We start from the raw sequence: 22,436 nt of genomic DNA on the forward strand, positions 1-22,436 counted from the left end.
GCTATAAACATTAATGATTTTAATTTTACATTTTCATTTTCTATTTGGCCACCGTCACTAGACTTACTTTTTATAAGACACGAGGGAAAACGATATAGCGTCTGACCGACCCGACTCCCGGGCCGGCATGACGCCTCGTTGTTTAGCGAAGTGGAACTTGCTGTCTCGGGCTAATTCAAAAGGTAATAAGGTCTTCTGTTTCTGTATATACTGGCGTGAAACTCGAAGTGAATAGTAAATATAGGTTGTATACACGTAGAATTTAAGAGCCTTTCAGAGGTATATTCTATCTCTACCCTCTCCAAGCGCAGAATCTCTACGCGGTCTGTTAAAAAAATACGCTGACTGATCGAATTGCGCGGCTCCAGTTGGTTCCAGGGGAGTCCGCTTGTTGTCGCTAGGTTCGCACAGATCAGCTGATTACGACGCCATTTCCCTATTGCAGATATCTTCATTTGTGTATTAGCTACGCGGTTTTAAGTGAAGTGCGATTTTTTCGTTTAGCGGATTTCAGAATGAATGACCTGAAGGAGCAACGACTTGCTGTGAAATTTTGTGTTAAACTTGGAAAATCTGCGACTGAAACTTTTGCTATGCTTAACACGGCTTACGGTGATGTTGCTATGAAGTGTACGGCATGTTTCAAGTGGCATGAACGTTTTAAGGATGGTCGACAATCCATTGAAGATGATGAGCGTCCTGGACGTCCTTCCACGTCAACTGACGACCCGCACGTCGACAAAATCAACACCCTGGTGCGGGCAAATCGACATCTGACTGTCAGGGAGCTTGCTGAAGAGTGTGGGATATCAGTTGGATCTTGTTACGAGATTTTGACCGAAAAATTGAAGATGCACCGCGTTGCTGAGAAATGTGTGCTTCAGAACTCATGAGTTTTGGGCCAAACACTGATCACTGTTCTTCCCAATCCCCCTACTCACATGACCTTGCTCCTTGCGATTTTTTCTTGTTCCCCAAACTCAAAAGACCCTTGTAAGGAAGAAGATTTGAGACGATTCCCGAGATTAAGGCAAATGCGACGAAGGAGCTAGAGGACATTACAGAAGAGCGTACCAGGACTGTTTCAACAAGTGGAAACACCGTTGGTATAAGTGTGTGCGTTGGGGAGGAGAGTACTTTGAAGGGGTCCTAGACCTGTAACTTCTAAATAAAGTACATTTTGTTTTGTGACGTGAGTCCGCGAATTTTTTGAACAGCCCTTGTAGATATAATTATCCTAAATTTACTAAAATCACAAATTAAAGTACAGTTAATTAATAATGCAGCAACATGATATAAGCTATCTATTAAGAATTGCAGCATTATATTATGTTGAAAATATATATTTTAGTAAATCCGATATAAATAATTAATTACGTTATATTTTCTAATCTTACTATTATGTAAAGGACATGGCGTGCACATTTGTATCTATGTGACCGAAATAATAAATACATTGTGTCACTATCTATTAAACGGCACCACAGAAAAAATCTATAAAAATTCTCACTTTCGTATTCTAAATTCAGAAAATTATAAAAATAACTACGATACGTACGACAAACCTTTGTTTATCAAAGAACAGAATTTTAAAGTACTGTCCTCGTTACAAGAACCCGACTTTCACTAGGACCAGGGCCTGGCATGGCCAAGCGCGTAAGGCGTGCGACTCGTAATCCGAGGGTCGCGGGTTCGCGCCCGCGTCGCGCTAAACATGCTCGCCCTCCACACAGCCGTGGGGGTGTATAATGTGACGGTCAATCCCACTATTCGTTGGTAAAAGAGTAACCCAAGAGTTGGCGGTGGGTGGTGATAACTAGCTGCCTTCCCTCTAGTCTTACACTGCTAAATTAGGGACGGCTAGCACAGATAGCCCTCGAGTAGCTTTGTGCGAAATTCCAAAACAAACAATTCACTAGGACTATATTTGAAGGGTTAATTATATCTTTATTGATGTAATTTATAAATATAGTTTTAAGAAAAGGAGTTAAAAACACTGTTAATTTTCAAATAAACTATACCATACTTAATAGATAAAATAAATGTTGGCTTAGCACAATCAGGACTGTTTTCCACTGCATTAATTACTGTACAAAATAAATATTTTTTGTCTTAGAAAATGTCCCATTTTTTTTTTAATTTTTCAGTACAACGCTATGTAAAACAGCCCAGTATTTGCTAAGGTTGCAGAGTGAAGTGAATGTTGGTTGTTGTCTGACTTTTGTTTCTGACAAAAGTAACTTCCGATTACTGACCGGAAGCTGACCACATGTTTGAAAGGGGTTGTGTAACTGTGTGTCGAAAGGTAGAGGGCGGTATTTGATGTTTGAATATATAATTTTATTTTTTATTATATTAATATACGTATAAAAGCGTTCCTTTATATTGGTTTATTTTGGGTTTAAGTTGTTGTATAAGTAAGGCTTCTTTAATTTTGCGTTTGTTTCTTTATTTAGTATTTGAGTGTTTTCTATGGTTATGTTGTGTTTATTTGACTTGCAGTGTCCGAAAACGTGTGAAGGTGACTTTTTATGTTCTTTGAATCTGGTTTCCATTTTTCTACTTGTTTCTCCAATATAGAAGTCGTGGCAGTTATCAACTTGTATTTTATAAATAATGTTGGTGTGGTGTTTGTCAGTGTAGTTTTTACATAGTATAGACCTCAGTTTTGTGCCTGGTTTTTGAATAAATTTGGTATTAACTGGAATGTCATATTTTGTTATTAATTTTTGCCAAATGTTGGTTATTTGTTTACTGATGTCAGGAATATATGGGTTGCAGCAGTATATGGTTTCGTGGTTTTTTGATTCGTGAGATATATTTACTTTTGTTGGTTGATTTTGTTTTCTGTCTAGGTGTGTGCGAATAATGTTTTCTACGGTTTGTGGAGGAGACTTATTGATGTTGATGAAGTATTGTTTTATTTTGTCTAATTCATCGTTAATTTTATCTGGTGAGCATAGTTTTATGGCTGTGTTTATTTGGTTTCTTAGTATGTTCAGTTTTTGTTTTGTTTCATGTGCTGAGTCCCAAGGAATGTATAGTCCAGTATGGGTGATTTTTCGGTGGATTTCTGTTTTGAATTGTGTGTCGGTTCTTGTAATTTTGAGGTTAAGAAATGATATTTGATTGCTTTCTTCCTGTTCACATGTGAAGTTAATGTTGGGATGTATAGAGTTAATGTGATTGAAAAAATTAAGTATGTGTTCTGTAGATTTGAATCTCGCAACCGTGTCATCTACATATCTGTACCAGTATAGTGGTGGATGTAATGCTGTGTTAATTGCTTGTGTTTCAAGTTGTGTCATAAAAATATTGGCTAGAACTGGTGATACTGCGTTCCCCATGCTTAGGCCATTTGTTTGTGTATAGTTGTGGTTGTTGAACATGAAGTTTGTCTTTATCGTGGTGAATTCTATGAGGGTTGCTAATTGGTTGCTGAGTATGTCTATAGTTGGGTTAGGGTCTTGAATATAGAGTTCTAAGGCTATCTTGCTGGCTTCAGTGGTTGGAACTTCTGTAAAGAGGAATATAACATCGAATTTGGTAAATATATAGCATGGGCATTCTCCAAATATGTAACATCAGCCAGCGCATTCATCAAAGACACTTTTAATTTCAAGTGTACGTCCATGTATCACAGTTTGAAAATGAAAAAAAAAATTCTATAATTATTAATTGTTTTCAAATACATAGTTTTTACAAATAGGTTTATTCAAAAGAAACACATTTATTAATTTGTTTTTGATGCTTTTTTAAAATGTAGTCTATGTTGAGTCGTCACAAAAGCTACTTGACTGTCATTGGCCAAATCGATTCACAGCTGAAAGTTGTGAAGATATGGTGGCATGCTTGAGTTAGGATGTAAATTGTAAGTGTAATGATTGGAGGAAGAGGTATCGTTCACCCGGCACTCCTGGGTATTCAAAAATTAACATACCCAAATACCCACACAGAAGAAGCGAAGCGTGTAGTCATTGAAATTTGAAGGTAGCGTTAATTATTTGATTCTTGTTAATTAATTTTTTTATGTATCACCACAATAATATATTATTAATCTGCGCTTACTAGAATATCTTCATTATGCGGACATATTTGACACGTAAACTGAAGAAAAGATAGAGTATGACTCAGAATCCGATTCAAATTGGATGTTTTATTCGATTTCGAGCCAAATTTAGCTATCTGGAAATTGAAGTGACTCACAAACTTGTTATGTACATGTAGGCCTCTTGTATCCAGGCTTAGATTTAATTATAATTTAAAGTTGTAAATGTACATATTGTAAGTTTTCAGTAATAAAGGGCGAAGAAAGTTGTAACAATGTGATAAAAATGTAGTAATAATTAAGATTTTGTTTGTTTTGAATTTTGCGCTAAGGACTGCGGTCGTCGCCCCTACTTTAGCAATGTAAGACAAGAGGAAAGGCAATTAGTGATTACCACCGACCGCCACTCTTGGGCTTCTCTTTCACCAACGAATAGTGAGATTGACCGTCACCTTATAACGCCCCCACAACTAATTAGTACTTGCATTAACCTACATCTAACATCTTTACACGTTCACACTTGTTATGTTAAAAGAAGCTTTGAGACTTGAAGCTGTGTTCCAACTGTTGTTAGAGCTTTATATAAAATCATTTAACAACCATCATAATAAATGTTCAGCTTGAAAACAATCTCAAAGTGACATTTTTAGTGTCAAACAACTTACATTATTGATACATTTACATTATTCTGAAATTTAGGTCTGTGTTTGTAAGTTAGTAGATGAATTTTTCAGCACATTTCTGTAGTTAAAATACAAAGATCTGATACTTACTTGAGATGAAAAATATGTTTTTGATATCTTATTGAACAAATAGTTAGTAGCAACATAGCTTCTCCTAATCAGTAGGTTTTATTGTTTTATAACTCATGTATACCTACTTAAAGTTCTGCTAGATATGGCAACTTTAGTTTGCTATTTTAACATTAATTTCTTCATGCATTAACTTTATTACTTGCCTCCATTGAGTAAAATGTTTAGACTGGGAGCACCAGATAATGATGTACAGCAACACTATGGTGTAGGAGAGATAGACAAATACTGATAGTGTGAGTCAAGCCTAAACGTAATGTTTATTTTTTTTATGGTGTAATCAGTTTTGTTGAGTTTCTTTATTTTTATGATTTAAAAACTGTAACTATTTGCCTGGATGGAATTACCAAGCTTGTAATCACTTGTCATTTTGTGAAAAGGTTGCCTTGAAATTTTTATCATCTTAAGCTGAATACAAAAGTTAACTGTCTAAAAATGCTTCAAGATTGATTTGCTTCGTGAAGAAATACACGAAATACATAAATTAATTCAGATATTTTCTTTAAGTTTTATTATTAACATTACCTACATGAAATTGATTTTTATGTGTTCTGATCATGGTAGTATGATGTTCTATTCAACCAATATTAATAGTATGTATATATATCTTTCTGTTGCATTTAAGCCATATTAAGTTAATATGAAGTACAAGATTAAGAGAAGTAGCAGAAGTCTACTAGATATAAGTGATCCCACAAAACTTTATTCTTTGCAATATAAAACATGAAAATGGACATTAACCAACTTTTATCTAGGAAAATTGTGCAGAAGACCAACTTCAAGTCAGCAAATGAAAAATCCCTGCAATAATGTTATCTCAACTTCCATGAGAAATAGAGGAGGAATTAAAGAAAAGGGTATTTATTTTCAGCATCCAATACTTGTGTCTTGATTATCTAACAAATAAGTTCAGTCTTCCTGTGATAACTCATCTTCCCTGTGGAGACCTCTACTTTTATTCGTACCCCTAAGATTAGGCCTAACTGAGATCAACCGCATATATATATATAAGAGGTTCGAAGGTAATTATGCATGTTTATTTGTTATATTTAGCATTTTGTACTATCTTAATTTGTATTTCTTTGAAGCAAATTATATATTTTAGTTGAGATTCACTTTGTCATATAAAGGGGAACTAGAAGTTCATTTCTAAGCTCTTACTACATTAGAGAAAGTTATTATGTCATAATTTGTAATATAATGATTGATAATTTTCATACATGAACTTATTACAGTATAATTAATGTTTAAAAATTCTATCTATACAAATTGTTTTCAGTTTAATATGTTATATGTTATCTGCACTAGTAGATCAAAGATGAAAATTATTTTGAATTTTCTATGTTAGTTTTTCACAATGATTATTGAAGTAAATTAAGAAACTACAGATAATTCAGTAACATGAACTGTTACTTTGTCTCCTTACAGACAATGTTTAAACTGAGATAATCTGTAGGAATTATAGGAGGATGTCCCAATCATGCTCTTTACTTTATTTGCATTGCAAGTAAGAGATGTTGATTTATAGTGAAATGCAGTACATTTTCCACTATCCAGACTTACAATTATTCTATACTTATGACTCTTGTACTTACATGTAAGACTACTTTATTTACATACAAAAAATAGAGTTGTTTTAACTTGAAACTTTAATTCAAGCAGTGAAAATATATGAATAGAATTCTTCATATATCACAGGTTTGCACCATCAGTCAAACAGGAATCATTCCATTTTTACAATTATTTTTAAGGTAATTGTCAATGAATGTTATTTAATGCCTTTACAATATTTTCCCAGCATATTTTTGGTAATTGCTCGTAAAATTAACACAGGAATATGATGTTATTTCCTAATAGATTAAAAATTTAAGCCTAAATGTACAACAATGGATTTTTTTTCTTTCACATAGATACAAATATTTCCATTGCACTAAACAGATTTTTGGCTTTAGATTTTAAAGCATTTACAAAACTTTCATCAGCACAGATGGTAAATATAAACTTTTTGAATTTTGAAAGAAATGTTCATGTTAGGGCAGAAGTGTAAGAATTCTCTTTCTAAAAATACCTAAATAGGTTGTTTTTTTAAATATCCACTTACAAGACATAAACTGTGCCTACCACAATTGTTAGTATAATCTGCTCCATGTAGAGAAAAATAATTTAAAGTAGGAGACTATTTGTGGCATGATATTCATTACCAGTGTATAAAAAGTACAGTTATATAGATGTACATTTAACTACACCTTGGAACAAAAAACCTTCTGCTTCTTTGGTTAAACGTGTTTTATTTGAAGTTACCAAAACTGCAATAATAAATGTGTTAATTTTGTATGATCTATATATATCACTTAAAGGTAACAAATTATTTAAGTTTTGTATAAAGAATTTCAACTGTGTGCTATACTCATGTTAATTTATTGAAACTGCCTTTTTTCTTTCAGTGAGTAAGTTTACAGCTTTGTTTTAAAGTATGTGATATAGAGTACACATGGGTCATTGTAATAAAATAACATCATCAGAAAGAAATAAAAGAAAAAAGGAATTTAACCCTTTTTAAACATCGGAGCACTTTTAAAGTGTCTCTTGAACAACTGCATATGTGAAATTTCCAAATTAAGAAAAGTAATACTTGAAACTGTTTCAACAATTTTTTACCATAAATATTTCAGAATTAATGTTTTGCTGTTTTGTATGACTTGGTGTGATTTGTAAACAACTCTTAGATGTCTCACCTGATAATAATACTTTTACAAATTTTTTGTTTTTATTATAATATCTATGCTCATTCCAAATCAGTGTACAAGTGTATCTTGCAAGTACATTTAAATTTTTCTGACTGTTCTTATATTAGTGAGAGATTCAGTTACATCAGCTGTTATATTCTTATCTCCATCTAAGCTGCACTTCAGTAAATTCTTAAAAGGATTAAATGTCAAATGCTGGGAATGGCCTAGTGATTAGCTGTGTTTTTATTATAATATCTATGCTCATTCCAAATCAGTGTACAAGTGTATCTTGCAAGTACATTTAAATTTTTCTGACTCTTTTTATATTAGTGAGAGATTCAGTTACATTAGCTGTTATATTCTTATCTCCATCTAAGCTGCATTTCAGTAAATTCTTAAAAGGATTGAATCTCAAATGCTGGGCTTGGCCTAGTGATTAGCTTACCATACTATAACTCAGAGTCCACGATTTGCATCAAACTGTGTAAAATCATTCTTTGTGCTTTGGGATTGTGTGTGAATTATAAAAGTAGGAACTCTGATCTTATTTTCTGAGTAGAATAACTGTACACATAATGGTGATTTCTGTCAATTAGTTGAATCTCCTTTAGTTAGGGGCATATAGCTCTTCATGTAGCTTTTCACAAACCACCTAATCAACTACTTAAAAAGCTGGCTGTATCAGTTTTGTTCTTAACTGTTTATTTTTGCTTATTTCTTATAAAGATGTTGTTTATCACATAGGAGATGAATTTGTGTTTCTTGACCCCCTGAAAGCCCAACCAACAACTGCCCTAAGTGCTGATTCTCCTGATGATGAGAGTTACCACTGTTGCTATGTCAGTAGGATGATTTTACTGAATTGAATCCTTCCATTACATTGGTACGTTTTGTTTTTTAAAGCATTCTATCTTATACTTTTTAAATGAAACAAAGAAACAGTTTTAAAAGCATCAGTTCTCTATACGTTGGGTTATCTTGCTGTTTACTGTTGATGAAACATAAACCTACTTTTTTATAGTAATGGTTCTACTGCATTAAATAATTTATTTAATTAAATACTGTGCTCAAGAACATGCAATAATAACTTGCAAAAAGCAAACAATGCTATATAACTATTATTATTTGTCTGGCTTTCTAACTGCACAGTAGGAACCATAAAAATTCGTCTAAGCTCATTTGGGTGATTCCCATGAGAAGAAATTGAAACTGGTTGATGAAATAGACAATTCTATGTAAAGAAAACAACATAATATTATATGTCATTTAATAGATTAGAAGTTTGGTTTTTCTAGTGGTTATAGATAATATATAATGTCAAAGAAAACTTGGTTATTTATGAAAGAGAGGATGTTTATGGTTCTCTAAACAAATAAGATTGAAGACCATAAAAATTGCTTTACTTGAGTAATATTTATAGTATGAATTCCATATTTCTTGGTGAATAAATTAGAAAAGATACTGACAGAGCAAATGTCGTAATTTTCTTTCTTCTTGGACTTTGACAAATCCATTAAAATAGTTTTTCCTTTTTATTTAAATCAAGAAACAACTGAATAAATATCTATAGATATGCTGTAAGAATGGTTGAGATGCTGATACAGATTTCAAAAAAGAAACACCAACTATTTGAACATTTTCGAATAATTGTCTTTTCTTCATTTTGTTTTATTATCATGGAAAAGAACAGTCAAGCATCTGAAAGTGCTTGAGCTTTGGGTACTGTTTTTTTTTCTAATCTCTTGCATCAATCTCCTGTGTTGCTAACTCTCTTATCTGAAGGTACTAATATGTATACACAGTATTATCATTTCTTTTAAAGTATCCTTTTATTGATTCTTTAATGAAATATTTTTTGTATTCAGTTACATTTATCTAAACATATTTTACTATAATTTTCTGTAAAAATAATCACCCAAAAGTCTAGTCTTACAGTATTAATATTGTACAATTTATTTTGTTCTGAATTTAGTGTTTCTACTTTTCAAATGAAGCAGATTTTGATATGTAGTGTAACCATGTTTATAAGGTAAGTACTGACTCCAACTTTGCCTTTTTCTTTATCATAATTTTCAGTGAATTTGATTTCTGTTTTCTTGTTATTTTCAGAGTTAAATATTTAGCTATAAAAATACTACTACTAAAAACCAATTTAAATACTATTTGAGTGACTTTGAAAAAAATAAATGTTGGATGTTACTCATTCTGTGGCATACGTGTAATTGTACAAATATTATTAGAGTATGTTCTAAAAAGAATATTTCAAAGGATTAATATTTTTGGAATCAAAACTTGTGGAATAAAAATGTGTTTAAAAGTAGAGAATTTCCTAATAGAATTAATGTGAATAAAAGTTTTAAGTTCTAATAGAATTGTACACCTCTGGTATTTTGTGTGTTTCACTTGATTGTTGTCAGATAATTATTGAATCAAGTTAAATGTGTAATCCAGCCACTGTTAGTGTTAATCATATATAATAGATAGTAATATTTGAGATCAACTTTGATTATTTCATCTAACTTACAATGCAACTCACAGTTGATTCAAAATATCAGGCTGTTGTATATGAAATGTCAGATTTTTAAAGGAAAATGTGAAATAAGTCCATCTTATTTTCTTTTAAATTATTTAATCAAAATAAGCTCCTTTAGATCCAATACACTTCTGCCAGCGCGTTGCAAGTTTATAAATGCCGTATTTAAAGAGTTGGATGTCCTTTGATGTAGTGAAGTCTTCGAAGGTACTGTAATTGACGTTTGGTTTGCAAATGTTTTTTTCATTAAAAAATTTCCAAATCTTTTAAAAAAGAGATAATCTGTAGGGGAAAGGTTTGATAAATGTGGTGGATGAGGTAAAGTTTCATATTGAAATTTGTTTAGGTTTTAGACAGTAATGTGTGAGACATGAGATCGAGTATTGTCATGAAACAGTATGGGTCCACTACCATTGACTAATGCTGGATATTTTCATGACAACTTTTGAAGCATAATTCCATGTTCACAATAGCATGTTTCTGCTGTTATTGTTTGTCCATTGTTTAAGAATGAATAATGGATCACAGTTGCTGACAATCATCACACACTGACCATAAACTTCTTAGGATGAACAGTTGGTTTTGGTGCTTCTTCATAGCCAAGCCACTGTCTAAATTGTTGTTGATGGTTGTCAAGAATCCAGTTTTCATCACAGGTGACAATTGTATAGAGAAACATGTGGTTTTTTTTTTTTGAGGGAATAAGGAGTGAAGAACAAATTTTAACTTGTTATTTGATGGTTTTCAATTAATTCCAGAGGTACCCATTTATTGAGCTTTTACACCTTACCAGTTGCTCTAAGATGTTGGGAAATTTTAATAATGTCAGCAAGTTCTCTTACAGTTTGGTGGGTATCTTATTCAACTAAGGCCTCAAATTCTTCCTTCTTAATTGTGTCTAAGGATGGCCTAGAGGTCTATATTTAAAAAACTTGTCACACCAAAGTGAAATCTAAACCAATGCTGTACTATCACCAAATGCATTAATGATATTACACATTGCTGTCTCTGTATTGTAACCAAGCTTAAACTCATACAAGAAAATCACAAGAATACTAATGTTATCCATGGTGACAAAAATCAGTATAAAATATAATTTAGTTTACAAACTAGAATAAAGTATGACAATGTTTGGAATTGAATCTTAGGAAATCTGTTGTTGGTTTTTGATCAGTTTTTAGCACTTGGTTTAGGTTACATATTTTACAGACTGTTTCTGTCTGTACCTGACAATGTCTTTACAGATAAAACTGTTGTACTCGGAAATAAAACATTTGTGAATGTTTGGTGCAAAACGTTTGACATTTGGCTTTCTTTTCCTTAGTTCTATAATTATATATTTTTATCAACTGCTCATATTTTCAAGAATTGAGTTATTTTTACTAATTCAATGGTATGCACTAATAAATGTCAGCCATGAGAATACTGGCAACACAGCACATTATCATCTGTATGTTTGGTTCAGGGTGAATTTCTTACCAATCGACAGTGAAACGCTGCCACATATAACACTTGTTGCTGGAGGAGTACATAAGGTCTTTGGGAAGATAAGAATTCATACAGTGAACTTTATAAATAATGTAGAGACAAAGCACATGATATTTGAAAGGCTTAAATCTTCAGTGATCTCCTTGGAAAAAACTTGTTATCAGCCTTTAAGACACCAACATGTTCCAAAAAAACGTAATCCACAGCAGTGTCTTCATACATGAAATGAAGGTGATTGCTACAAAAGAGAATAGAGAATACTTTGGCATACAGAGAAAGCTATCATGATACGTGCATTTCCTAGTACTGTTGACAGATAATAATTAAGGATTTGAGGCTCATGAAGGCTGACAAGCTACAAGTTAACATGTTTCCAGTTATGCCTTGAAATTGATGCTGTTTCTTGGAGAAAGATGGCCAAAGAAATTGAAATTGCAGTAATACTCTTCAATACATGCTTATCACATCCTAAGGTGCAACTCCAATAGACGTTTTGGGCCTTTGTTCTGCTTAAATATGGTCTTGGTAGCCAAAATTCATATGCAGTATTGGAAAATACATCAAGATGCTTTGGCTGTGATTGACCCCACCATTTATTACAAAATCTTAACATATTATCGAAATAATGTTGAATAATAGAACATAATCTCAGCACTCGAGTTGACCTTTTGAACACTGTTTTTAATAAAGTACAGTTAACCTAAACAGTATAAAAACTATTTTGAATTTTTATAAACTTCAGTTTCTTTTCATATATTCTTTTGCATTCCACGTGCTTATGTAAATGAGCCATAACTTATTACAAATACATGTATAAAGAATTAATCTACTTACATACTTAAGTCAGAATCTATATATGTACTTTGAACATCATCCCATGAAGACTGTTTTCATAATTCCTTTTCTAACAGTTTTCAATAGCCAGTGAAAAAGTACCATTATTTGAACTAAGTAAAGACAGACCACCCCACTTACCAACTTGAATCTAAAGAAGCTGCAGGTAAGTAAGTTTTGAAATTTATTTTCTAAAGTATACCAATTTGTTTTAAATTATTTATTGTGCTGAGTACTAAATATTTTTGGATTCATAAATGATTTAAGCTTTTATTAGAATTTTCTCTAGCTGTAGCTCATCTGTGAAAAAAAAAACATTCAGATGGTATATTTGTGTGAAGTTTTAATAAGTTTCTCTGCAGCAATGAGATGCAAACCATGGAACCTCAGATTCATTGTCTAACTTGCTAACTGTTATTCTTTAGGCTAGACTAGACCTAGTGGTTATTATGCAGGATTGTGAATTTGAGAGAGTCCATGGTTTGCATTCCATTGTAATAAAAAATAGTGCTGTGTGTTTTTGTCTATGGGTGTATAGAACAGTGACAGCCAAAATTCCTCTATTCAAAAATTGACAATGTTGACTACAGTCACTGTTTTCATTACTAATCTATCAGTTCAAATATGAGTGGTGTATAGCACATATAGCTTTGAATGAATATCCAAAATAAACTATTATTCTTTGAATTTGAACAGTTGTTCCCTTCCTTTACAGAGTTTAACATCATCTTTGTTTTGTGCATTTTATTAACTGAACCCATTTTACTTTTGTTGTTCCTCGTGCAGCAGTCTGAAAAAAAATCACTGTAATTTCCACAAACTGGTTCACTTTGTGATTTTCAAATACAAACTTACATACTTTTACCAATACTTATTCCACTTGTTTGTTTGTTATTTTTTTCTAGAATTACCACACTTCACATAAATATTCCAAGTTTAAAAGATATAACTTAATTTTATCAGCCATTCAAAATCAGTTACTACTCTTGTAACAATCATACAATCTGTTCAACAAACAGTTTTATTATCTATGTTAGAAATTACTTGATATATTTTTTTTACTGAACATATTTAGATTTACATGACAAAAATAATCCTTCAATTTTTTTTCTTTCAGACCTGTCAGCTCTTGAGATATAGCTTTTCAATTTCTTTTTTTTTTTTTCCCATATTTTCTTTCCACAGTTGGAACTTTGTCTGTGTGGTTGTCTCATTTGTAAGCTCAGTGAGGTGACAGCATATGAGCTCAGAATTAAGAACCTTTTTAAGGAGTAAAGCATCTGTAACTTTTATAGGAAGTTTATCAAATTCTCATAATTCCATATGTGCACTCATAAATAATTACCACATATCATATGACCTTAAATACATACAACAGAATAAGTACTTAAATGTTTCAGCTTCCTGTCCTTGCTTTCCAGTAATACATATTTTTTCTCATTGTTAGCCAAACATTGTCTTCTCTGTTAGAGTGATACAAAAAAAAAAGTTTGAGAATTGGATCATTGCTAACTGTGAACAAAAAATACAAACAAGTGTGTGTATCTATATATATAAATGCTAAAAATGCATATATACACTTATAAAGAGGCTGAATATGTTATATTAAAATAATTTTGGAGCCTCAACACACCATCATAGTATATCTGATTATGTTTTGTCTGACAGTTATGTATCTTAACAATAGTCCTGCAACTGTGATATAAATCCAGTATGCATCATTTTTCTATGCATTTTTTCCATAATCCAATTTGTATACAAGGAAAGACATTTTCTATTTTATCTGTTCAGTGAGGGGAAGGTAAACTGCACATGTGATAAAATGTTTCCATACGACATACAGATGAGAATATTTTAACTTTCCAGTTAGAAACATTATATATATATATATATATAGTACTGACAGGACTTTGTAACAACTTTACAGAATATATTCAAGTTGTGGTTCTTTTATCAGCTAGATACACTGTTTTTTGTTTTTTTTTATTTTTTTGTTTGTTTGTTGTTAAGCTCAAAACTGAACATTTGTTCTGCCCATAGGGGCTGTCTGAAGTCGATTTTTAACATCATAAGCTCTCAGACTTATCAGTGAACCACAGGACAGTAGATATGACATATATTTGCCAAACTGGTACGTTTTTACAATTCTTATGCAATGGTTAGCTACAATAACAACGTTTGTTTGTTGTTAAGCACAGTGCTACGGAATGGACTATTTGTGTTTCACCCACAACAGGTATCAAAACTCAATTTCTACTAAGGTAAGTCTGCAGAAATACCACTCTGCCACTGAGGGATATATTTTGTAAATATAATGAATATAAACTTAATATTTAGCATTAAGGCAGTTAATATATAGGAGGTGGGACTTCGTGAGCGGGCCCAGCATTGCCATGTGATTAAGGTACTCGACTCTTAATCCGAGGGTTACAGGTTCGAAACCCCATCACATCAAAGATGCTAGCCCTTTCAGCCATGGAGGTGTTAGAAAGTGATGGTTAATCCCACTATTCATTGGTAAAAGAGTAGCCCAAGAGTTGGCAGTGGGTGGTGAAGACTAACTGCCTTCACTCTAGTCTTACACTGCTAAATTAGAGACAGCTTTCAGGAAGCAAAACATTTTGCTGATTGTGACAGGTACCTGGTGAGTATGCACAAATATAGTTTTGGTTTTGCTTCATCAGTAGGAACCCTGAGAAATAGACAGTTAACTATTTACCAGCAATAACGTATTTAATTGTGTTTATGTTTCTAATATGCTATTAAGTTCAACATAATTTAAAGTGTTTTGCTCCTGATTATCGTTTGTATTCAATATCCGGTGCATCACATTGCAGTGTCCAACAGTAGTCAACAAGCATTGACGGATTCCAGTTGCACTGATATTGTTTTCCATTGAAGCAATGTCCTGGTGAAACCTTTCACTGTGTTCGTCACTAACAGAACCGAGGTTTGCAGGGAAGAAGTCCAAGTGTGAGTGGAGGAAATGAATCTTGAGTGACATGTTGCACTTCATTGTTTTGTATGCTTTGAGAAGTTTGTCTACCAGCTGATTGTAATGTGGAACTCTGTAATTGCCAAGAAAATTGTCAACAACGCCTTTGAAGTCTTTCCTGGCAATCTTTTCCGGCCCAACTAACAGATCTTCGAACCTCTTGTCACTCATAACATGTCTGATCTGAGGGGCAACAAAAATGCTCTCTTTGATCTTGGCCTCAGTTATTTTTGGGAACATCTGTCTTAATTAAAGAAAACCTTTACCTTCTTTGTTCATTACTTTCACGAAATTCTTCATAAGTCCCAATTTTATGTGAAAAGGAAGCAAAAAAATCTTTGCTGGGTCGACAAACGATTCATGCGCCACATTTTTCTGTCCTGGAACAAACTTTTTACGGAGTGGCCAGCTCTGTCTAGAACAATGTGACTCTATGGCACGACTGTCCTATTCACAGATGAAACAACAGTACTTTGTATAGCCAAGCTGCAGTCCCAGTAACAGAGCAACGACTTTCAGATCTCCACAAATATTCCAGTTGTACTTGCTGTACTGGATGTGATTCAGCAACATTTCCATGTTCTCGTAGGTTTCTTTTATGTGTGTCGCATAGCCAACAGGTATTGAAGGGTGAACGTTGTCATTGTGTAACAGAACAGCTTTGAGGCTTAACATTGATGAATCAATAAAGAGACGCCACTCTTGCGGGTCATGGTTACAACCCAAAGCTGAAAACAATGTCAACACAGAAACAGAGACTGTCAAGTTGTGCAAAAAATTTGGTTATATCATCTTGGCGGCTTCGACAACAGTAATTTTCGTACCTGGTGACGACAAACACCATTCCTGCAGTCTCGAACCCACCAATTCAGCTTTTGCTTTTGAAAGACCCAAATCTCTGACCAGATCGTTTAATTCTGACTGTGTTATGAGATGTGGATCGCCTGAGGAGCACGGTTCAAAATCCGGATCAGTGTCACTGCCAGTTCCCTGCATTGAAGTTTCTTCATCTGGTTCGTCTAAGGTTCATTCCTCTGGTGGGTTCGGAATGGGAAGATTGTCGTCATGTGGCACGTGTTTTATTGCTGAAGGCAGATTAGGGTATTCAATTGACTTCTTGTTTTTGACAGAGAAACCAGACACATAAGTCAAACAGAAGTAACAGTTCGTCACATGGTCTTTCTATTCTTGCCATATCATCGAGACAGCAAACGGCATTGTCTTTCGATTGCCTCTGAGCCAAGCTATCAGACAGACAGCATATGTCGCACAACAAATGTCAGGCATCCATTCCTGGTCTTGATCACCAATTTTACAGCCGAAGTACAGATGATATGATTTCTTCACAAGAGCATTCATTGAGCATCTCTGATGAACAAGTGTATACTCGCCACAAATATAGCAGAATGTGTAGCGGCTGTTACGACATTGATGAGGCATATTGACCGACACCATCGTCCTGCAAAACGTCTATAACATCTAACTTACTTGTTACAGTGCTACTGAGGCAATGCTATATTCTGAAACAATACGTACACACTATAAGGTCTATATTAATCCAATGAGCAGCATCTGTGTATGCAAGCCACTTTTATAGCCTGTTGAGACAGTGTCAAGCTGGCTCTGGGCTGCATACTTCCACAGAACAGCTTCCAACCTGGCCTGATTTCATGCCTGGATATGCCCAGACTGCACAAAACATTTTTCATAGGTCTCTTACAGAAACGAAAATTTTTGGACACAAATATAAGAAAAAACATGACAAAACTGAAGATTTCGATGAAACGGTACGTGATGGGTAAATTTGGATGTGATTTTCGTGATCAGCAGCCAAAAATCTATAAGGAACATCCAACAGCGTTCAAGAAGCAAAAACTTCGTTATGCACTGTAGCCCTCGTATAACTTTGCGCAAAATTCAAACCAAACTGAACTTCTTTTGCAAATCAAAATTAACATATTATAATATAAAAAATACAAATTTTTTGAGGAATGTGACGTAAAATTTTATTATATAAAATGAATAAATAATTCCATTAATTCGTAATGTACTTATTATTTAATGTTATTTATTGTTGAATTTTAAACAAAGCTCGAGTACCATCTGCGCTATCTAGAGTGATAGACTAAAAGGCAAGCAACCAGTCAATAACACCTACTGCCACCTGTTGGGCTGCACATCAGCAACAAAAAATGGAAATATATATGTAAAAACGGCTCGTTTGGGTTGAGAAAATATTTTACGTAGATTCGTATACTTAATATAATAAAGCTGAAACCTAATATACCCTTCGAATCATAACTGATCACTGAGTTTTACTAGTTTAGAAGAATTCCACTCCACAACAGTAACTCTAGATAAATGTATGTGTTTGTGTGCGTGAGTGTGTTGTTTTTTTTCTTATAGCAAAGCCACATCAGGAGAATCGACTCTCTGGTTTTAATGTTGTAAATCCGTAGACTAACTGCTGCCCCCATGGAGGACCTATGAGCAAGAATAGTAAACCAAAACAACAACATTGGGTTTCTTATGACAGTGTAACGTGTATATATCATGTTTTAAATCGCACTTTATTCACCGTAGTGAACCTACGTTCATACAGAAGCAGAAGAATAAACTGGACTATTGCTATTAATTAAGTGTTATTAGTTATTCGGCAGTCCATCTATTTAATATACCAGAAATAATTACTGTCTTAACTATATTAACTTCTTCGTCTCCATTAGCTCTGTGGCTTTTCTCAGTTTTCATATTATTACAACCTTAGTTGTTAATTTTAAAAACTGCCACCTATGCTTTCTTGAAGGGTCCGAGATGGCCAGGTGTTTAAGGTACTGCACTAGAAATCTGAGGGTCGCAGGTTCGAGTCCCTGTTCCATCAAACATGCTCATCCTTTCAGTTGTAGGGGCGTTATAATGTTACAATCTCTTGGTAGCCAAAGAGTTGGAGGTGGGTGGTGATGACCTTCGCTCTAACCTTACACTGCTAAATTAGGGACGGCTATCTGCGTTAGCTCTCGTGAAGCTTTGCGCGATATTCAAAGCAAACAAGCAGACCACGCAGTCGTGTGTTACACGGTGTAAACATCTACAGAAAAAGAAAAACCAAACAATGTTGCGCCAAAGTGAAAACATTTCAAAATAAGGTTTGTCTGTTGTTTACCGCACAGCTGCACATTGAGTTACGTGTGTTTTGCTTACCAGAGTTATCAAAACTCGATTCTTCTTGCCGTAAGACTTTCCCCTGAACATTTCAGAACAGAAGTGAACATTATAACATACTGTACTATTCTTAAGATACTCTATTAATGCTAAGATAACAGTAATTTTCGTACAATTTGTTTTATACAGGAAATGGCAAATTTAATTAATTAAAAGCAGGTTGTTGTTTGTGTCAGTTTTACAGTTTTCTTACTTCTTCCTGGCAGAACACCAGTAGCAGGGTAATGAGTGCTTCGACAATGGAATCATGCAAGTCATCATACGAGGTATTGTAAGTTGCACCTTTATTTTCCTTTTTAAAATAAGTTACAAAATTGTATTTTGCCTTTATTTATATCTCTGTGTGCTTTAGAATCCCTTTAACACGCTGGCATTTAGTAATAGTTATTAACGTGTCAGATTCGGCAGTTTCATTATTCTAATTTTATCTTAAATTAAATAGAAATGAGATCTATATTATGTCTTTTAGATTAGTTAACGGTAAAAGCGATTAAAATATCAACCATCCAGTAAAGATAAGTTAATTTGGTAGAAATAATCAAATAGTTACCATTCTATTGGTAGAAGTAATCATGTTCTATTGTACTCGATTCGGTATAAGTAATCGACTAGTTACCATTCTATTGACATGTTCGTGTACTCGATTCGGTAGAAATAATTGACTAGTTACCATTCTATTGACATGTTCGTGTACTCAATGTCATAAAATCTAAAACTTAACCAATTAAACATAGCACAATTAATATTTGATTTAACAAGCAAAGCTTCAACGTTGTTTACGTTATTTTGGTATTTCATATCTTCGTTACTTATTCATTATCCATTGAATAAATACACTGGTAAAATTCTCATTTACCTGTTTATGTTTATAAACTCCAAAAACAGGCGTTTACAGTGGAATTACATAAGGTTGTGATATCATGATTTAAACAAACTTTTATTATCGTTTTCAACAAAACGTCTAATTATTCATTTGTTTCCTTTCATTTGATTTCTTCAGAATTTTATGATGGTCTGACATGGAAATTGCAGGAAAGCCTGGAATCACATCAAAATAAAATTCTGTAATTTCTTTTGAAGGAGCAAATAAGTCATCTTTATGACAACATACGACAGCATCTAGCTCTGCATGAGCGCCGTCTGTGGGTAGGAAAAGAAAAACTCGTCTGTGGCTTAATTTTCGTGACAAAAACTGACCGTATGAGAATTTTTTTAATTAAAAGTGTAGCTATTTGCTAAGAAGTCATTTTTAGAATTTTACAAATTACATCTTGGTGTTTATGATAGAAAATTTTCTGATTGTAATAAAAAACGTCGTTAATTTTTGCCAAAGTTCCTATGATTTGTGTCATGCCAAACATGCTCGCCCTTTCAGCCGTGGGGACGTTATATCTTAATATTCTATTGCGAACTTACTAAACTAACTAATCACAATTTCGTTCCTTACACAGAAGTACGTGCGTGATCAAACCTAGATAATGTTTTTAATTAGTTCTCGCTGTTCTTAATGGTTGCTGTGTTCATTAGCGAATGAAGTTTCCAATTATAATAATAAAAGTTCAATGCTTTGCGTATCAGGAGTAATCGACTCCATTTTGAGAGTCGCGGGTTCGAATACCCATCACAGCAAACACAAATTTAGTAGTGTAATACTAAAGGGAAAGCAGCTAGTCATCACCACCTACCACCAACTCTTCTTAGGCTATTGTTTTACCAATGTAGAGTGGGATTGATCGTCACATTATAAAGAACTCACGGTTGAAAGGGCATTATAATTTAACGGTCAATCCCACTATACATTTGTTAAAGAATAGCCCAAGAGTTGCTAAATTAGGTACGGCATAATGTGGATTCGAACCCGCAACCCTCAGAATGCGAGTCGAGCGCTCTAACCACGTGGTCATGCCGGGCCTATTGGGCTTGATCGAATTAATCTGGTAACATTTTTGTCCAGTAGAAAATTACTATTGGGAGATTAAATATCTGGTCTTTATTCGTTACTTTCATAGGCCTTATTTAAAATTAAAACAAAAATTATGTAACAGAAATTGATAAAAAGAGCTATCCGAGTTAAATACCCCCCATATATAGTATGTATATTAATGTATTTTTGTGGTAATTTCTATCATCCCAGTACTTTAAGGAAATAATTTACTCGTCAATATTTTATTCAGACCATTTAAACTAAACTGTGGCTTATGTTTCAAATCACCACAAAACAATCAAAAACGAATTGAGAAACGTGCTTGTTAAGGTTTTCCGGAGCTGTGTATTTTTATACTCAGGTTTGGGTTCTGGTCATTAGAATATTGGACATGGACTGTAAATGTCGCGAAAGAACGTTTTGGAGGGTCACCTTGATCCAACATAAGAAATAAATACAAATATTTATAGATGTATGATACTTATCATAACATCAACACGTTAACTGGGTAAAACGTGGCCCACAGGTTAGCGTGTACTGTATGTTTTAGTTGTTACTAGTGGAATACACATGAGTATTGTATGTTTCAGTTATTACTACTGGAACACACCTGAGTACTGTATGTTTCAGTTCTTACGTAATAAATATTTTTCTTAGTTCGTAAACGTTATTCCAGATGGTAATAACAAAGGCCTTGGTAGTTCATTATACTTGTCATAAAACGTTATGTTAGGCCTATAATACTTTTAACACTATATCCATAATCTAGTCACTTATTGATTTTCAAGAATTAGGTAAATAAGTAAAACAATCGGTATACAATTTCTACATAGTGTCTGTTTAAGTTTTGGTGAACTCTCCTGAAGAAGTTATAAAGTGAAAAGTTGAGTATGTTATTAAATACAGTCAACATGTTGGTGTTATAAGGTCGTTTGTTTCTAGTATTAACAATCAATTCGCATGTTTTGCTAAAGAATTGATTAATGTATTAAATAATTAGAATTTCAGTGTACAAGTTTGTGAATATCACGAAAGAAACGAAGAGGGTTGATTCTAATTTTTGGATAAACTCCAATACTAAAACAATGTATGGTATAATAATATTTGTTATAAACTAAAATGCTAATGAGAACAAGCGTAAAGTATTTCAACTGTTCGCACTTTTCTCGAGAAATTATAACTACTCAAATATATTCTGGATCATTTGGGGCAAGTAAAGTATTGTGTGAGAATCGCTTATTGCAATCAAACAAGACATATGTGTTTAAAACAATTAAATTGTTGGGTAGGTTTGTAATTTAATTACCAATGATAAGTGTTAAAAAGCGGCAAAGAAGACATGTTGGGTAGGTTTGTAATCTCAATAGCAATAATAAGTGTTAAAAACAAACAAATAAATTATGCTGGGAAGATTTGTGATTTAAGTAGCAATGATAAGTGTTAAGAACAAGTAAAGAAGTCATGTTTGGTAGGTTTGTAATCTCAATAGCAATAATAAGTGTTAAAAACAAAGAAATAAATTATGCTGGGAAGGTTTGTAATTTAAATAGCAATTTAAAGTGTTAAGAACAAGTAAAGAAGTCATGTGGGTTAAGATTGTAATTTAAATAGCAATTAAAAGTGTTAAGAACAAGTAAAGAAGTCATGTTTGGTAGGCTTGTAACTTAAATACCAATGATAAGTGTTAAAAACAGGCAAAGAAGTCATGTTAGGTAGGTTTGTACATTCATCAACTGTCTGGTCAGGAACAGATAGTTTTTCAGTGTTTATTATACTTCTTTACGAATTTTTTGACATAATAGTGTGAACAGTCTTGTTATACGACAATCGGATAATGAAATAGAAATATTT

At 33.2% G+C, this 22,436-nt stretch overlaps 2 long non-coding RNA genes across 9 annotated transcripts in view; both read left to right on the top strand.

Moving 5' to 3' along the window:
* Positions 1 to 3,814: 3,814 nt before the first annotated feature.
* The window catches only part of LOC143249829 (uncharacterized), an 87,320-nt gene continuing 68,698 nt past the window's right edge, over positions 3,815 to 22,436 (top strand). For 4 of the 6 annotated variants that reach the window (XR_013027992.1, XR_013027991.1, XR_013027995.1 and 1 more), the window contains exons 1-3: positions 5,726 to 5,882; positions 8,334 to 8,472; positions 9,562 to 9,618. This is a non-coding gene — a long non-coding RNA (uncharacterized LOC143249829). The other 2 variants (XR_013027987.1, XR_013027986.1) reach the window with 2 other exon arrangements.
* Positions 14,567 to 21,545, top strand: LOC143249825 (uncharacterized). Of its 3 annotated transcripts, none has more exons than XR_013027979.1 (3): positions 14,567 to 14,705; positions 18,868 to 18,927; positions 19,662 to 21,545. It is a non-coding gene; the product is annotated as an uncharacterized LOC143249825 (long non-coding RNA). The 3 variants fall into 3 exon arrangements; XR_013027980.1 differs by having other exon boundaries at positions 18,868 to 18,932; positions 19,662 to 19,979; XR_013027978.1 differs by having other exon boundaries at positions 19,742 to 19,979.

Source organism: Tachypleus tridentatus, chromosome 4 (genome assembly GCF_004210375.1).
Source record: "Tachypleus tridentatus isolate NWPU-2018 chromosome 4, ASM421037v1, whole genome shotgun sequence".
Taxonomy (NCBI): Eukaryota; Metazoa; Arthropoda; class Merostomata; order Xiphosura; family Limulidae; genus Tachypleus; species Tachypleus tridentatus.